We start from the raw sequence: 12,159 nt of genomic DNA on the forward strand, positions 1-12,159 counted from the left end.
AGCACCCAACTTGAAATAAAAAAGAGCAGATTGTTCACCAGGCTTCCCCTTGCTGTAGGAATCTTTGGCACTCCTTACCAATTGCTTCATATTTTGGAAATAATTAACACGGTCAAGAATTTACTGCATGGGAAGAAACAGACATATGCTGTCCTCGCTATGCAAATGAGCTCACTTTCTAGAAAGCACCCTCATTCTGTCTTTAAACTGAGAAAAGAAACCCCATTAAGCTGGGGCACACAAAAATTAATACAAAACTCAGTTTTGCTCCTCTCCACGGAAATCTTTAGTAAAAGGCGAAAGATTTGTGCGTTCTGAAGAGAAACCAGAGCATGACCAAAATTTCACCTGTCGTCTGAGTGCCGTGCTGGCAGGCCTCACTCAGCTCAATGAGAGCACCCAACTTGAAATAAAAAAGAGCAGATTGTTCACCAGGCTTCCCCTTGCTGTAGGAATCTTTGGCACTCCTTACCAATTGCTTCATATTTTGGAAATAATTAACACGGTCAAGAATTTACTGCATGGTAAGAAACAGACATATTCTGTCCTCACTATGCAAATGAGCTCACTTTCTAGAAAGCACCCTCATTCTGTCTTTAAACTGAGAAAAGAAACCCCATTAAGCTGGGGCACACAAAAATTGAGACAAAACTCAGTTTTGCTCCTCTCCACGGAAATCTTTAGTAAAAGGCGAAAGATTTGTGCGTTCTGAAGAGAAACCAGAGCATGACCAAGATTTCACCTGTCGTCTGAGTGCCGTGCTGGCAGGCCTCACTCAGCTCAATTAGAGCACCCAACTTGAAATAAAAAAGAGCAGATTGTTCACCAAGCTTCCCCTTGCTGTAGGAATCTTTGGCACTCCTTACCAATTGCTTCATATTTTGGAAATAATTAACACGGTCAAGAATTTACTGCATGGGAAGAAACAGACATATGCTGTCCTCGCTATGCAAATGAGCTCACTTTCTAGAAAGCACCCTCATTCTGTCTTTAAACTGAGAAAAGAAACCCCATTAAGCTGGGGCACACAAAAATTAATACAAAACTCAGTTTTGCTCCTCTCCACGGAAATCTTTAGTAAAAGGCGAAAGATTTGTGCGTTCTGAAGAGAAACCAGAGCATGACCAAGATTTCACCTGTCGTCTGAGTGCCGTGCTGGCAGGCCTCACTCGGCTCAATGAGAGCACCCAACTTGAAATAAAAAAGAGCAAATTGTTCACCAGGCTTCCCCTTGCTGTAGGAATCTTTGGCACTCCTTACCAATTGCTTCATATTTTGGAAATAATTAACACGGTCAAGAATTTACTGCATGGGAAGAAACAGACATATGCTGTCCTCGCTATGCAAATGAGCTCACTTTCTAGAAAGCACCCTCATTCTGTCTTTAAACTGAGAAAAGAAACCCCATTAAGCTGGGGCACACAAAAATTGAGACAAAACTCAGTTTTGCTCCTCTCCACGGAAATCTTTAGTAAAAGGCGAAAGATTTGTGCGTTCTGAAGAGAAACCAGAGCATGACCAAGATTTCACCTGTCGTCTGAGTGCCGTGCTGGCAGGCCTCACTAGGCTCAATGAGAGCACCCAACTTGAAATAAAAAAGAGCAGATTGTTCACCAGGCTTCCCCTTGCTGTAGGAATCTTTGGCACTCCTTACCAATTGCTTCATATTTTGGAAATAATTAACACGGTCAAGAATTTACTGCATGGGAAGAAACAGACATATTCTGTCCTCGCTATGCAAATGAGCTCACTTTCTAGAAAGCACCCTCATTCTGTCTTTAGACTGAGAAAAGAAACCCCATTAAGCTGGGGCACACAAAAATTGAGACAAAACTCAGTTTTGCTCCTCTCCACGGAAATCTTTAGTAAAAGGCGAAAGATTTGTGCGTTCTGAAGAGAAACCAGAGCATGACCAAGATTTCACCTGTCATCTGAGTGCCGTGCTGTCAGGCCTCACTCAGCTCAATGAGAGCACCCAACTTGAAATAAAAAAGAGCAGATTGTTCACCAAGCTTCCCCTTGCTGTAGGAATCTTTGGCACTCCTTACCAATTGCTTCATATTTTGGAAATAATTAACACGGTCAAGAATTTACTGCATGGGAAGAAACAGACATATGCTGTCCTCCCTATGCAAATGAGCTCACTTTCTAGAAAGCACCCTCATTCTGTCTTTAAACTGAGAAAAGAAACCCCATTAAGCTGGGGCACACAAAAATTGAGACAAAACTCAGTTCTGCTCCTCTCCACGGAAATCTTTAGTAAAAGGCAAAAGATTTGTGCGTTCTGAAGAGTAACCAGAGCATGACCAAGATTTCACCTGTCGTCTGAGTGCCGTGCTGGCAGGCCTCACTCAGCTCAATTAGAGCACCCAACTTGAAATAAAAAAGAGCAGATTGTTCACCAAGCTTCCCCTTGCTGTAGGAATCTTTGGCACTCCTTACCAATTGCTTCATATTTTGGAAATAATTAACACGGTCAAGAATTTACTGCATGGGAAGAAACAGACATATGCTGTCCTCGCTATGCAAATGAGCTCACTTTCTAGAAAGCACCCTCATTCTGTCTTTAAACTGAGAAAAGAAACCCCATTAAGCTGGGGCACACAAAAATTAATACAAAACTCAGTTTTGCTCCTCTCCACGGAAATCTTTAGTAAAAGGCGAAAGATTTGTGCGTTCTGAAGAGAAACCAGAGCATGACCAAGATTTCACCTGTCGTCTGAGTGCCGTGCTGGCAGGCCTCACTCGGCTCAATGAGAGCACCCAACTTGAAATAAAAAAGAGCAAATTGTTCACCAGGCTTCCCCTTGCTGTAGGAATCTTTGGCACTCCTTACCAATTGCTTCATATTTTGGAAATAATTAACACGGTCAAGAATTTACTGCATGGGAAGAAACAGACATATGCTGTCCTCGCTATGCAAATGAGCTCACTTTCTAGAAAGCACCCTCATTCTGTCTTTAAACTGAGAAAAGAAACCCCATTAAGCTGGGGCACACAAAAATTGAGACAAAACTCAGTTTTGCTCCTCTCCACGGAAATCTTTAGTAAAAGGCGAAAGATTTGTGCGTTCTGAAGAGAAACCAGAGCATGACCAAGATTTCACCTGTCGTCTGAGTGCCGTGCTGGCAGGCCTCACTAGGCTCAATGAGAGCACCCAACTTGAAATAAAAAAGAGCAGATTGTTCACCAGGCTTCCCCTTGCTGTAGGAATCTTTGGCACTCCTTACCAATTGCTTCATATTTTGGAAATAATTAACACGGTCAAGAATTTACTGCATGGGAAGAAACAGACATATGCTGTCCTCGCTATGCAAATGAGCTCACTTTCTAGAAAGCACCCTCATTCTGTCTTTAAACTGAGAAAAGAAACCCCATTAAGCTGGGGCACACAAAAATTGAGACAAAACTCAGTTTTGCTCCTCTCCACGGAAATCTTTAGTAAAAGGCGAAAGATTTGTGCGTTCTGAAGAGAAACCAGAGCATGACCAAGATTTCACCTGTCGTCTGGGTGCCGTGCTGGCAGGCCTCACTCAGCTCAATGAGAGCACCCAACTTGAAATAAAAAAGAGCAGATTGTTCACCAGGCTTCCCCTTGCTGTAGGAATCTTTGGCACTCCTTACCAATTGCTTCATATTTTGGAAATAATTAACACGGTCAAGAATTTACTGCATGGGAAGAAACAGACATATGCTGTCCTCGCTATGCAAATGAGCTCACTTTCTAGAAAGCACCCTCATTCTGTCTTTAAACTGAGAAAAGAAACCCCATTAAGCTGGGGCACACAAAAATTGAGACAAAACTCAGTTTTGCTCCTCTCCACGGAAATCTTTAGTAAAAGGCGAAAGATTTGTGCGTTCTGAAGAGAAACCAGAGCATGACCAAGATTTCACCTGTCGTCTGAGTGCTGTGCTGGCAGGCCTCACTCAGCTCAATGAGAGCACCCAACTTGAAATAAAAAAGAGCAGATTGTTCACCAGGCTTCCCCTTGCTGTAGGAATCTTTGGCACTCCTTACCAATTGCTTCATATTTTGGAAATAATTAACACGGTCAAGAATTTACTGCATGGGAAGAAACAGACATATGCTGTCCTCGCTATGCAAATGAGCTCACTTTCTAGAAAGCACCCTCATTCTGTCTTTAAACTGAGAAAAGAAACCCCATTAAGCTGGGGCACTAGTGATGGGTAGTTCGTGAATGATTAGTTCAAAATGAACTAATCTTCAAAGTGAACTAAATCGTTCAGATCACTGCTCTGGCAAAGATTAGTTCATTTAGTTCACCAGGAAGTAAAGCAAGTGGGAGGTGTAACACAGACAGACAGAGCCCAGTGTAACACAGACAGACAGAGCCCAGCAGCTCCATAAGGCTCATTTACTGGATCTTTACTTTCTGAATCTAAAGTTAAAAGTACAATAAAGCCCAGCAAATACAAATCTAATAAAATATAAATATGCACTGCCTAGCCAAAGTCTATATGTGGTGTGTCTGTGAGTGAGAATGTGTGCTCATGCTGCTCACCTTTATGTGATACTATCATTATATGATTAGTTCAGATGTCCAAACACTTACTGCTGCTGCTTCTGGTACTGGGTCCTGAGCATACTGCTGTGCTAAATCTTCTGCTGGGATCTGTGTAGGAGCTTCTGCAGCAGCCATGTTATCAGCTCTCATGCAATACACAGGAGGCAGTACATGTTAGCTGCCAAAGATGGCAGTGCTGAGCTCACACATGGTCTGGACTCTGCGGATCCAAATGAACTACATTGTCCTGATGACTCAAGAGTCCTGCAAATAGTTCAGTAGTTCAATTAGTTCACTGATCATACAGATCCCTGAACTAATCTCTGACTATACAGCCATAATGAGACTGTACAGTACCTGTGAGCTACCATGTGTGGCACTGCTGTGCTCAGGCACATGTATTGTGTGTATGCAGCCACAGACACAGTGCTGGCTGCTGCATGTTATACAGTATACTGTAGTAGCTCTGTTTACTCCACATTACAGTCAGAGATGGATATGTATGAACCTTCATGATACATACAGTGGAGCAGTTGCCCCTAGCAACCAATCAGCAACTGGTTACTTTGCAAAGTCTCTACTTTATCTCTCTCTAAGGTCAGCTAAATTGGGGCAAGGGGACATGTTTTTTTCTAATTACTGTATTTTAAAAGCAGAAAAAAATTGACTTTTTAAATTACTCTGAATTTGGGTATTTTACTTGCATATTATGGAAGGTAAAATAACCACCACAATGGGATTAATATTGCAGAGCTAAACAATAAACATGTCACTATAAGTGTGCTGTATAATTTATTGCTTTTCTAAAATAATCTGATTTATTAAACCTACAGTATATGATAATTCTAACAAGACTAAACTCCTACAATGAGCTGGTATTACAATGCCTGTGTGTCATAATCTAGTCTAGTTCATCTAGATCCATGCACTCCTCTCAGTCTCTGAGTCAGTGCTGGAATAATGAACTAAATGAACTAGATGAACTAATCTTCTGATCTAATCTTTTGGGTGAACTAGATCATAATGAACTAGTCACCAAAACGAACTAGATTTCCCATCACTATGTGGCACACAAAAATTGAGACAAAACTCAGTTTTGCTCCTCTCCACGGAAATCTTTAGTAAAAGGCGAAAGATTTGTGCGTTCTGAAGAGAAACCAGAGCATGACCAAGATTTCACCTGTCGTCTGAGTGCCGTGCTGGCAGGCCTCACTCAGCTCAATGAGAGCACCCAACTTGAAATAAAAAAAGAGCAGATTGTTCACCAGGCTTCCCCTTGCTGTAGGAATCTTTGGCACTCCTTACCAATTGCTTCATATTTTGGAAATAATTAACACGGTCAAGAATTTACTGCATGGGAAGAAACAGACATATGCTGTCCTCGCTATGCAAATGAGCTCACTTTCTAGAAAGCACCCTCATTCTGTCTTTAAACTGAGAAAAGAAACCCCATTAAGCTGGGGCACACAAAAATTGAGACAAAACTCAGTTCTGCTCCTCTCCACGGAAATCTTTAGTAAAAGGCGAAAGATTTGTGCGTTCTGAAGAGAAACCAGAGCATGACCAAGATTTCACCTGTCGTCTGAGTGCCGTGCTGGCAGGCCTCACTCAGCTCAATGAGAGCACCCAACTTGAAATAAAAAAGAGCAGATTGTTCACCAGGCTTCCCCTTGCTGTAGGAATCTTTGGCACTCCTTACCAATTGCTTCATATTTTGGAAATAATTAACACGGTCAAGAATTTACTGCATGGGAAGAAATAGACATATGCTGTCCTCGCTATGCAAATGAGCTCACTTTCTAGAAAGCACCCTCATTCTGTCTTTAAACTGAGAAAAGAAACCCCATTAAGCTGGGGCACACAAAAATTGAGACAAAACTCAGTTTTGCTCCTCTCCACGGAAATCTTTAGTAAAAGGCGAAAGATTTGTGCGTTCTGAAGAGAAACCAGAGCATGACCAAGATTTCACCTGTCGTCTGAGTGCCGTGCTGGCAGGCCTCACTCGGCTCAATGAGAGCACCCAACTTGAAATAAAAAAGAGCAGATTGTTCACCAGGCTTCCCCTTGCTGTAGGAATCTTTGGCACTCCTTACCAATTGCTTCATATTTTGGAAATAATTAACACGGTCAAGAATTTACTGCATGGGAAGAAACAGACATATGCTGTCCTCGCTATGCAAATGAGCTCACTTTCTAGAAAGCACCCTCATTCTGTCTTTAAACTGAGAAAAGAAACCCCATTAAGCTGGGGCACACAAAAATTGAGACAAAACTCAGTTTTGCTCCTCTCCACGGAAATCTTTAGTAAAAGGCGAAAGATTTGTGCGTTCTGAAGAGAAACCAGAGCATGACCAAGATTTCACCTGTCGTCTGAGTGCCGTGCTGGCAGGCCTCACTCAGCTCAATGAGAGCACCCAACTTGAAATAAAAAAGAGCAGATTGTTCACCAGGCTTCCCGTTGCTGTAGGAATCTTTGGCACTCCTTACCAATTGCTTCATATTTTGGAAATAATTAACACGGTCAAGAATTTACTGCATGGGAAGAAACAGACATATGCTGTCCTCGCTATGCAAATGAGCTCACTTTCTAGAAAGCACCCTCATTCTGTCTTTAAACTGAGAAAAGAAACCCCATTAAGCTGGGGCACACAAAAATTGAGACAAAACTCAGTTTTGCTCCTCTCCACGGAAATCTTTAGTAAAAGGCGAAAGATTTGTGCGTTCTGTAGAGACCAAGATTTCACCTGTCGTCTGAGTGCCGTGCTGGCAGGCCTCACTCAGCTCAATGAGAGCACCCAACTTGAAATAAAAAAAGAGCAGATTGTTCACCAGGCTTCCCCTTGCTGTAGGAATCTTTGGCACTCCTTACCAATTGCTTCATATTTTGGAAATAATTAACACGGTCAAGAATTTACTGCATGGGAAGAAACAGACATATGCTGTCCTCGCTATGCAAATGAGCTCACTTTCTAGAAAGCACCCTCATTCTGTCTTTAAACTGAGAAAAGAAACCCCATTAAGCTGGGGCACACAAAAATTGAGACAAAACTCAGTTTTGCTCCTCTCCACGGAAATCTTTAGTAAAAGGCGAAAGATTTGTGCGTTCTGAAGAGAAACCAGAGCATGACCAAAATTTCACCTGTCGTCTGATTGCTGTGCTGGCAGGCCTCACTCAGCTCAATGAGAGCACCCAACTTGAAATAAAAAAGAGCAGATTGTTCACCAGGCTTCCCCTTGCTGTAGGAATCTTTGGCACTCCTTACCAATTGCTTCATATTTTGGAAATAATTAACACGGTCAAGAATTTACTGCATGGAAAGAAACAGACATATTCTGTCCTCGCTATGCAAATGAGCTCACTTTCTAGAAAGCACCCTCATTCTGTCTTTAGACTGAGAAAAGAAACCCCATTAAGCTGGGGCACACAAAAATTGAGACAAAACTCAGTTTTGCTCCTCTCCACGGAAATCTTTAGTAAAAGGCGAAAGATTTGTGCGTTCTGAAGAGAAACCAGAGCATGACCAAGATTTCACCTGTCGTCTGAGTGCCGTGCTGGCAGGCCTCACTCAGCTCAATGAGAGCACCCAACTTGAAATAAAAAAGAGCAGATTGTTCACCAGGCTTCCCCTTGCTGTAGGAATCTTTGGCACTCCTTACCAATTGCTTCATATTTTGGAAATAATTAACACGATCAAGAATTTACTGCATGGGAAGAAACAGACATATGCTGTCCTTGCTATGCAAATGAGCTCACTTTCTAGAAAGCACCCTCATTCTGTCTTTAAACTGAGAAAAGAAACCCCATTAAGCTGGGGCACACAAAAATTGAGACAAAACTCAGTTTTGCTCCTCTCCACGGAAATCTTTTGTAAAAGGCGAAAGATTTGTGCGTTCTGAAGAGAAACCAGAGCATGACCAAGATTTCACCTGTCATCTGAGTGCCGTGCTGTCAGGCCTCACTCAGCTCAATGAGAGCACCCAACTTGAAATAAAAAAGAGCAGATTGTTCACCAAGCTTCCCCTTGCTGTAGGAATCTTTGGCACTCCTTACCAATTGCTTCATATTTTGGAAATAATTAACACGGTCAAGAATTTACTGCATGGGAAGAAACAGACATATGCTGTCCTCCCTATGCAAATGAGCTCACTTTCTAGAAAGCACCCTCATTCTGTCTTTAAACTGAGAAAAGAAACCCCATTAAGCTGGGGCACACAAAAATTGAGACAAAACTCAGTTCTGCTCCTCTCCACGGAAATCTTTAGTAAAAGGCAAAAGATTTGTGCGTTCTGAAGAGTAACCAGAGCATGACCAAGATTTCACCTGTCGTCTGAGTGCCGTGCTGGCAGGCCTCACTCAGCTCAATGAGAGCACCCAACTTGAAATAAAAAAGAGCAGATTGTTCACCAGGCTTCCCCTTACCAATTGCTTCATATTTTGGAAATAATTAACACGGTCAAGAATTTACTGCATGGGAAGAAACAGACATATGCTGTCCTCGCTATGCAAATGAGCTCACTTTCTAGAAAGCACCCTCATTCTGTCTTTAAACTGAGAAAAGAAACCCCATTAAGCTGGGGCACACAAAAATTGAGACAAAACTCAGTTTTGCTCCTCTCCACGGAAATCTTTAGTAAAAGGCGAAAGATTTGTGCGTTCTGAAGAGAAACCAGAGCATGACCAAGATTTCACCTGTCGTCTGAGTGCCGTGCTGGCAGGCCTCACTCAGCTCAATGAGAGCACCCAACTTGAAATAAAAAAGAGCAGATTGTTCACCAGGCTTCCCCTTGCTGTAGGAATCTTTGGCACTCCTTACCAATTGCTTCATATTTTGGAAATAATTAACACGGTCAAGAATTTACTGCATGGGAAGAAACAGACATATGCTTCCTTGCTATGCAAATGAGCTCACTTTCTAGAAAGCACCCTCATTCTGTCTTTAAACTGAGAAAAGAAACCCCATTAAGCTGGGGCACACAAAAATTGAGACAAAACTCAGTTTTGCTCCTCTCCACGGAAATCTTTTGTAAAAGGCGAAAGATTTGTGCGTTCTGAAGAGAAACCAGAGCATGACCAAGATTTCACCTGTCGTCTGGGTGCCGTGCTGGCAGGCCTCACTCAGCTCAATGAGAGCACCCAACTTGAAATAAAAAAGAGCAGATTGTTCACCAGGCTTCCCCTTGCTGTAGGAATCTTTGGCACTCCTTACCAATTGCTTCATATTTTAGAAATAATTAACACGGTCAAGAATTTACTGCATGGGAAGAAACAGACATATGCTGTCCTCGCTATGCAAATGAGCTCACTTTCTAGAAAGCACCCTCATTCTGTCTTTAAACTGAGAAAAGAAACCCCATTAAGCTGGGGCACACAAAAATTAATACAAAACTCAGTTTTGCTCCTCTCCACGGAAATCTTTAGTAAAAGGCGAAAGATTTGTGCGTTCTGAAGAGAAACCAGAGCATGACCAAGATTTCACCTGTCGTCTGAGTGCCGTGCTGGCAGGCCTCACTCAGCTCAATGAGAGCACCCAACTTGAAATAAAAAAGAGCAGATTGTTCACCAGGCTTCCCCTTGCTGTAGGAATCTTTGGCACTCCTTACCAATTGCTTCATATTTTGGAAATAATTAACACGGTCAAGAATTTACTGCATGGAAAGAAACAGACATATTCTGTCCTCGCTATGCAAATGAGCTCACTTTCTAGAAAGCACCCTCATTCTGTCTTTAAACTGAGAAAAGAAACCCCATTAAGCTGGGGCACACAAAAATTGAGACAAAACTCAGTTTTGCTCCTCTCCACGGAAATCTTTAGTAAAAGGCGAAAGATTCGTGCGTTCTGAAGAGAAACCAGAGCATGACCAAGATTTCACCTGTCGTCTGAGTGCCGTGCTGGCAGGCCTCACTCAGCTCAATGAGAGCACCCAACTTGAAATAAAAAAAGAGCAGATTGTTCACCAGGCTTCCCCTTGCTGTAGGAATCTTTGGCACTCCTTACCAATTGCTTCATATTTTGGAAATAATTAACACGGTCAAGAATTTACTGCATGGGAAGAAACAGACATATGCTGTCCTCGCTATGCAAATGAGCTCACTTTCTAGAAAGCACCCTCATTCTGTCTTTAAACTGAGAAAAGAAACCCCATTAAGCTGGGGCACACAAAAATTGAGACAAAACTCAGTTCTGCTCCTCTCCACGGAAATCTTTAGTAAAAGGCGAAAGATTTGTGCGTTCTGAAGAGAAACCAGAGCATGACCAAGATTTCACCTGTCGTCTGAGTGCCGTGCTGGCAGGCCTCACTCAGCTCAATGAGAGCACCCAACTTGAAATAAAAAAGAGCAGATTGTTCACCAGGCTTCCCCTTGCTGTAGGAATCTTTGGCACTCCTTACCAATTGCTTCATATTTTGGAAATAATTAACACGGTCAAGAATTTACTGCATGGGAAGAAATAGACATATGCTGTCCTCGCTATGCAAATGAGCTCACTTTCTAGAAAGCACCCTCATTCTGTCTTTAAACTGAGAAAAGAAACCCCATTAAGCTGGGGCACACAAAAATTGAGACAAAACTCAGTTTTGCTCCTCTCCACGGAAATCTTTAGTAAAAGGCGAAAGATTTGTGCGTTCTGAAGAGAAACCAGAGCATGACCAAGATTTCACCTGTCGTCTGAGTGCCGTGCTGGCAGGCCTCACTCGGCTCAATGAGAGCACCCAACTTGAAATAAAAAAGAGCAGATTGTTCACCAGGCTTCCCCTTGCTGTAGGAATCTTTGGCACTCCTTACCAATTGCTTCATATTTTGGAAATAATTAACACGGTCAAGAATTTACTGCATGGGAAGAAACAGACATATGCTGTCCTCGCTATGCAAATGAGCTCACTTTCTAGAAAGCACCCTCATTCTGTCTTTAAACTGAGAAAAGAAACCCCATTAAGCTGGGGCACACAAAAATTGAGACAAAACTCAGTTTTGCTCCTCTCCACGGAAATCTTTAGTAAAAGGCGAAAGATTTGTGCGTTCTGAAGAGAAACCAGAGCATGACCAAGATTTCACCTGTCGTCTGAGTGCCGTGCTGGCAGGCCTCACTCAGCTCAATGAGAGCACCCAACTTGAAATAAAAAAGAGCAGATTGTTCACCAGGCTTCCCGTTGCTGTAGGAATCTTTGGCACTCCTTACCAATTGCTTCATATTTTGGAAATAATTAACACGGTCAAGAATTTACTGCATGGGAAGAAACAGACATATGCTGTCCTCGCTATGCAAATGAGCTCACTTTCTAGAAAGCACCCTCATTCTGTCTTTAAACTGAGAAAAGAAACCCCATTAAGCTGGGGCACACAAAAATTGAGACAAAACTCAGTTTTGCTCCTCTCCACGGAAATCTTTAGTAAAAGGCGAAAGATTTGTGCGTTCTGTAGAGACCAAGATTTCACCTGTCGTCTGAGTGCCGTGCTGGCAGGCCTCACTCAGCTCAATGAGAGCACCCAACTTGAAATAAAAAAAGAGCAGATTGTTCACCAGGCTTCCCCTTGCTGTAGGAATCTTTGGCACTCCTTACCAATTGCTTCATATTTTGGAAATAATTAACACGGTCAAGAATTTACTGCATGGGAAGAAACAGACATATGCTG

At 42.4% G+C, this 12,159-nt stretch overlaps 27 non-coding genes across 27 annotated transcripts; all 27 read right to left on the minus strand.

Moving 5' to 3' along the window:
• Positions 1-218: 218 nt before the first annotated feature.
• LOC146066171 (U5 spliceosomal RNA) lies at positions 219-334 on the minus strand. The gene has a single exon (XR_014472869.1). It is a non-coding gene; the product is annotated as a U5 spliceosomal RNA (small nuclear RNA).
• A 278-nt stretch (positions 335-612) lies between these two features.
• LOC146065326 (U5 spliceosomal RNA) lies at positions 613-728 on the minus strand. The gene has a single exon (XR_014472198.1). It is a non-coding gene; the product is annotated as a U5 spliceosomal RNA (small nuclear RNA).
• A 278-nt stretch (positions 729-1,006) lies between these two features.
• LOC146066172 (U5 spliceosomal RNA) lies at positions 1,007-1,122 on the minus strand. Its single transcript, XR_014472870.1, has one exon. It is a non-coding gene; the product is annotated as a U5 spliceosomal RNA (small nuclear RNA).
• A 278-nt stretch (positions 1,123-1,400) lies between these two features.
• On the minus strand, positions 1,401-1,516 carry LOC146065327 (U5 spliceosomal RNA). Its single transcript, XR_014472199.1, has one exon. It is a non-coding gene; the product is annotated as a U5 spliceosomal RNA (small nuclear RNA).
• Positions 1,517-1,794: 278 nt separating this feature from the next.
• LOC146065328 (U5 spliceosomal RNA) lies at positions 1,795-1,910 on the minus strand. Its single transcript, XR_014472200.1, has one exon. It is a non-coding gene; the product is annotated as a U5 spliceosomal RNA (small nuclear RNA).
• A 278-nt stretch (positions 1,911-2,188) lies between these two features.
• Positions 2,189-2,304, minus strand: LOC146065871 (U5 spliceosomal RNA). The gene has a single exon (XR_014472679.1). It is a non-coding gene; the product is annotated as a U5 spliceosomal RNA (small nuclear RNA).
• Positions 2,305-2,582: 278 nt separating this feature from the next.
• Positions 2,583-2,698, minus strand: LOC146066173 (U5 spliceosomal RNA). The gene has a single exon (XR_014472871.1). It is a non-coding gene; the product is annotated as a U5 spliceosomal RNA (small nuclear RNA).
• Positions 2,699-2,976: 278 nt separating this feature from the next.
• On the minus strand, positions 2,977-3,092 carry LOC146065330 (U5 spliceosomal RNA). The gene has a single exon (XR_014472201.1). It is a non-coding gene; the product is annotated as a U5 spliceosomal RNA (small nuclear RNA).
• A 278-nt stretch (positions 3,093-3,370) lies between these two features.
• LOC146065332 (U5 spliceosomal RNA) lies at positions 3,371-3,486 on the minus strand. Its single transcript, XR_014472202.1, has one exon. It is a non-coding gene; the product is annotated as a U5 spliceosomal RNA (small nuclear RNA).
• A 278-nt stretch (positions 3,487-3,764) lies between these two features.
• LOC146065333 (U5 spliceosomal RNA) lies at positions 3,765-3,880 on the minus strand. The gene has a single exon (XR_014472203.1). It is a non-coding gene; the product is annotated as a U5 spliceosomal RNA (small nuclear RNA).
• Positions 3,881-5,576: 1,696 nt separating this feature from the next.
• LOC146065934 (U5 spliceosomal RNA) lies at positions 5,577-5,692 on the minus strand. The gene has a single exon (XR_014472740.1). It is a non-coding gene; the product is annotated as a U5 spliceosomal RNA (small nuclear RNA).
• Positions 5,693-5,971: 279 nt separating this feature from the next.
• LOC146065630 (U5 spliceosomal RNA) lies at positions 5,972-6,087 on the minus strand. The gene has a single exon (XR_014472460.1). It is a non-coding gene; the product is annotated as a U5 spliceosomal RNA (small nuclear RNA).
• Positions 6,088-6,365: 278 nt separating this feature from the next.
• LOC146065334 (U5 spliceosomal RNA) lies at positions 6,366-6,481 on the minus strand. The gene has a single exon (XR_014472204.1). It is a non-coding gene; the product is annotated as a U5 spliceosomal RNA (small nuclear RNA).
• A 278-nt stretch (positions 6,482-6,759) lies between these two features.
• Positions 6,760-6,875, minus strand: LOC146065335 (U5 spliceosomal RNA). The gene has a single exon (XR_014472205.1). It is a non-coding gene; the product is annotated as a U5 spliceosomal RNA (small nuclear RNA).
• A 278-nt stretch (positions 6,876-7,153) lies between these two features.
• On the minus strand, positions 7,154-7,266 carry LOC146065958 (U5 spliceosomal RNA). The gene has a single exon (XR_014472764.1). It is a non-coding gene; the product is annotated as a U5 spliceosomal RNA (small nuclear RNA).
• Positions 7,267-7,535: 269 nt separating this feature from the next.
• LOC146065336 (U5 spliceosomal RNA) lies at positions 7,536-7,651 on the minus strand. The gene has a single exon (XR_014472206.1). It is a non-coding gene; the product is annotated as a U5 spliceosomal RNA (small nuclear RNA).
• A 278-nt stretch (positions 7,652-7,929) lies between these two features.
• On the minus strand, positions 7,930-8,045 carry LOC146065337 (U5 spliceosomal RNA). Its single transcript, XR_014472207.1, has one exon. It is a non-coding gene; the product is annotated as a U5 spliceosomal RNA (small nuclear RNA).
• Positions 8,046-8,323: 278 nt separating this feature from the next.
• LOC146065712 (U5 spliceosomal RNA) lies at positions 8,324-8,439 on the minus strand. The gene has a single exon (XR_014472531.1). It is a non-coding gene; the product is annotated as a U5 spliceosomal RNA (small nuclear RNA).
• Positions 8,440-8,717: 278 nt separating this feature from the next.
• Positions 8,718-8,833, minus strand: LOC146065872 (U5 spliceosomal RNA). Its single transcript, XR_014472680.1, has one exon. It is a non-coding gene; the product is annotated as a U5 spliceosomal RNA (small nuclear RNA).
• Positions 8,834-9,086: 253 nt separating this feature from the next.
• On the minus strand, positions 9,087-9,202 carry LOC146065338 (U5 spliceosomal RNA). Its single transcript, XR_014472208.1, has one exon. It is a non-coding gene; the product is annotated as a U5 spliceosomal RNA (small nuclear RNA).
• Positions 9,203-9,479: 277 nt separating this feature from the next.
• Positions 9,480-9,595, minus strand: LOC146065713 (U5 spliceosomal RNA). Its single transcript, XR_014472532.1, has one exon. It is a non-coding gene; the product is annotated as a U5 spliceosomal RNA (small nuclear RNA).
• A 278-nt stretch (positions 9,596-9,873) lies between these two features.
• Positions 9,874-9,989, minus strand: LOC146066174 (U5 spliceosomal RNA). The gene has a single exon (XR_014472872.1). It is a non-coding gene; the product is annotated as a U5 spliceosomal RNA (small nuclear RNA).
• A 278-nt stretch (positions 9,990-10,267) lies between these two features.
• Positions 10,268-10,383, minus strand: LOC146065784 (U5 spliceosomal RNA). Its single transcript, XR_014472597.1, has one exon. It is a non-coding gene; the product is annotated as a U5 spliceosomal RNA (small nuclear RNA).
• A 279-nt stretch (positions 10,384-10,662) lies between these two features.
• On the minus strand, positions 10,663-10,778 carry LOC146065631 (U5 spliceosomal RNA). Its single transcript, XR_014472461.1, has one exon. It is a non-coding gene; the product is annotated as a U5 spliceosomal RNA (small nuclear RNA).
• A 278-nt stretch (positions 10,779-11,056) lies between these two features.
• On the minus strand, positions 11,057-11,172 carry LOC146065339 (U5 spliceosomal RNA). Its single transcript, XR_014472209.1, has one exon. It is a non-coding gene; the product is annotated as a U5 spliceosomal RNA (small nuclear RNA).
• A 278-nt stretch (positions 11,173-11,450) lies between these two features.
• Positions 11,451-11,566, minus strand: LOC146065340 (U5 spliceosomal RNA). Its single transcript, XR_014472210.1, has one exon. It is a non-coding gene; the product is annotated as a U5 spliceosomal RNA (small nuclear RNA).
• Positions 11,567-11,844: 278 nt separating this feature from the next.
• Positions 11,845-11,957, minus strand: LOC146065959 (U5 spliceosomal RNA). The gene has a single exon (XR_014472765.1). It is a non-coding gene; the product is annotated as a U5 spliceosomal RNA (small nuclear RNA).
• Positions 11,958-12,159: the final 202 nt, after the last annotated feature.

This window comes from Crinia signifera, chromosome 3 (genome assembly GCF_055691185.1).
Source record: "Crinia signifera chromosome 3, ASM5569118v1, whole genome shotgun sequence".
Classification (NCBI taxonomy): domain Eukaryota; kingdom Metazoa; phylum Chordata; class Amphibia; order Anura; family Myobatrachidae; genus Crinia; species Crinia signifera.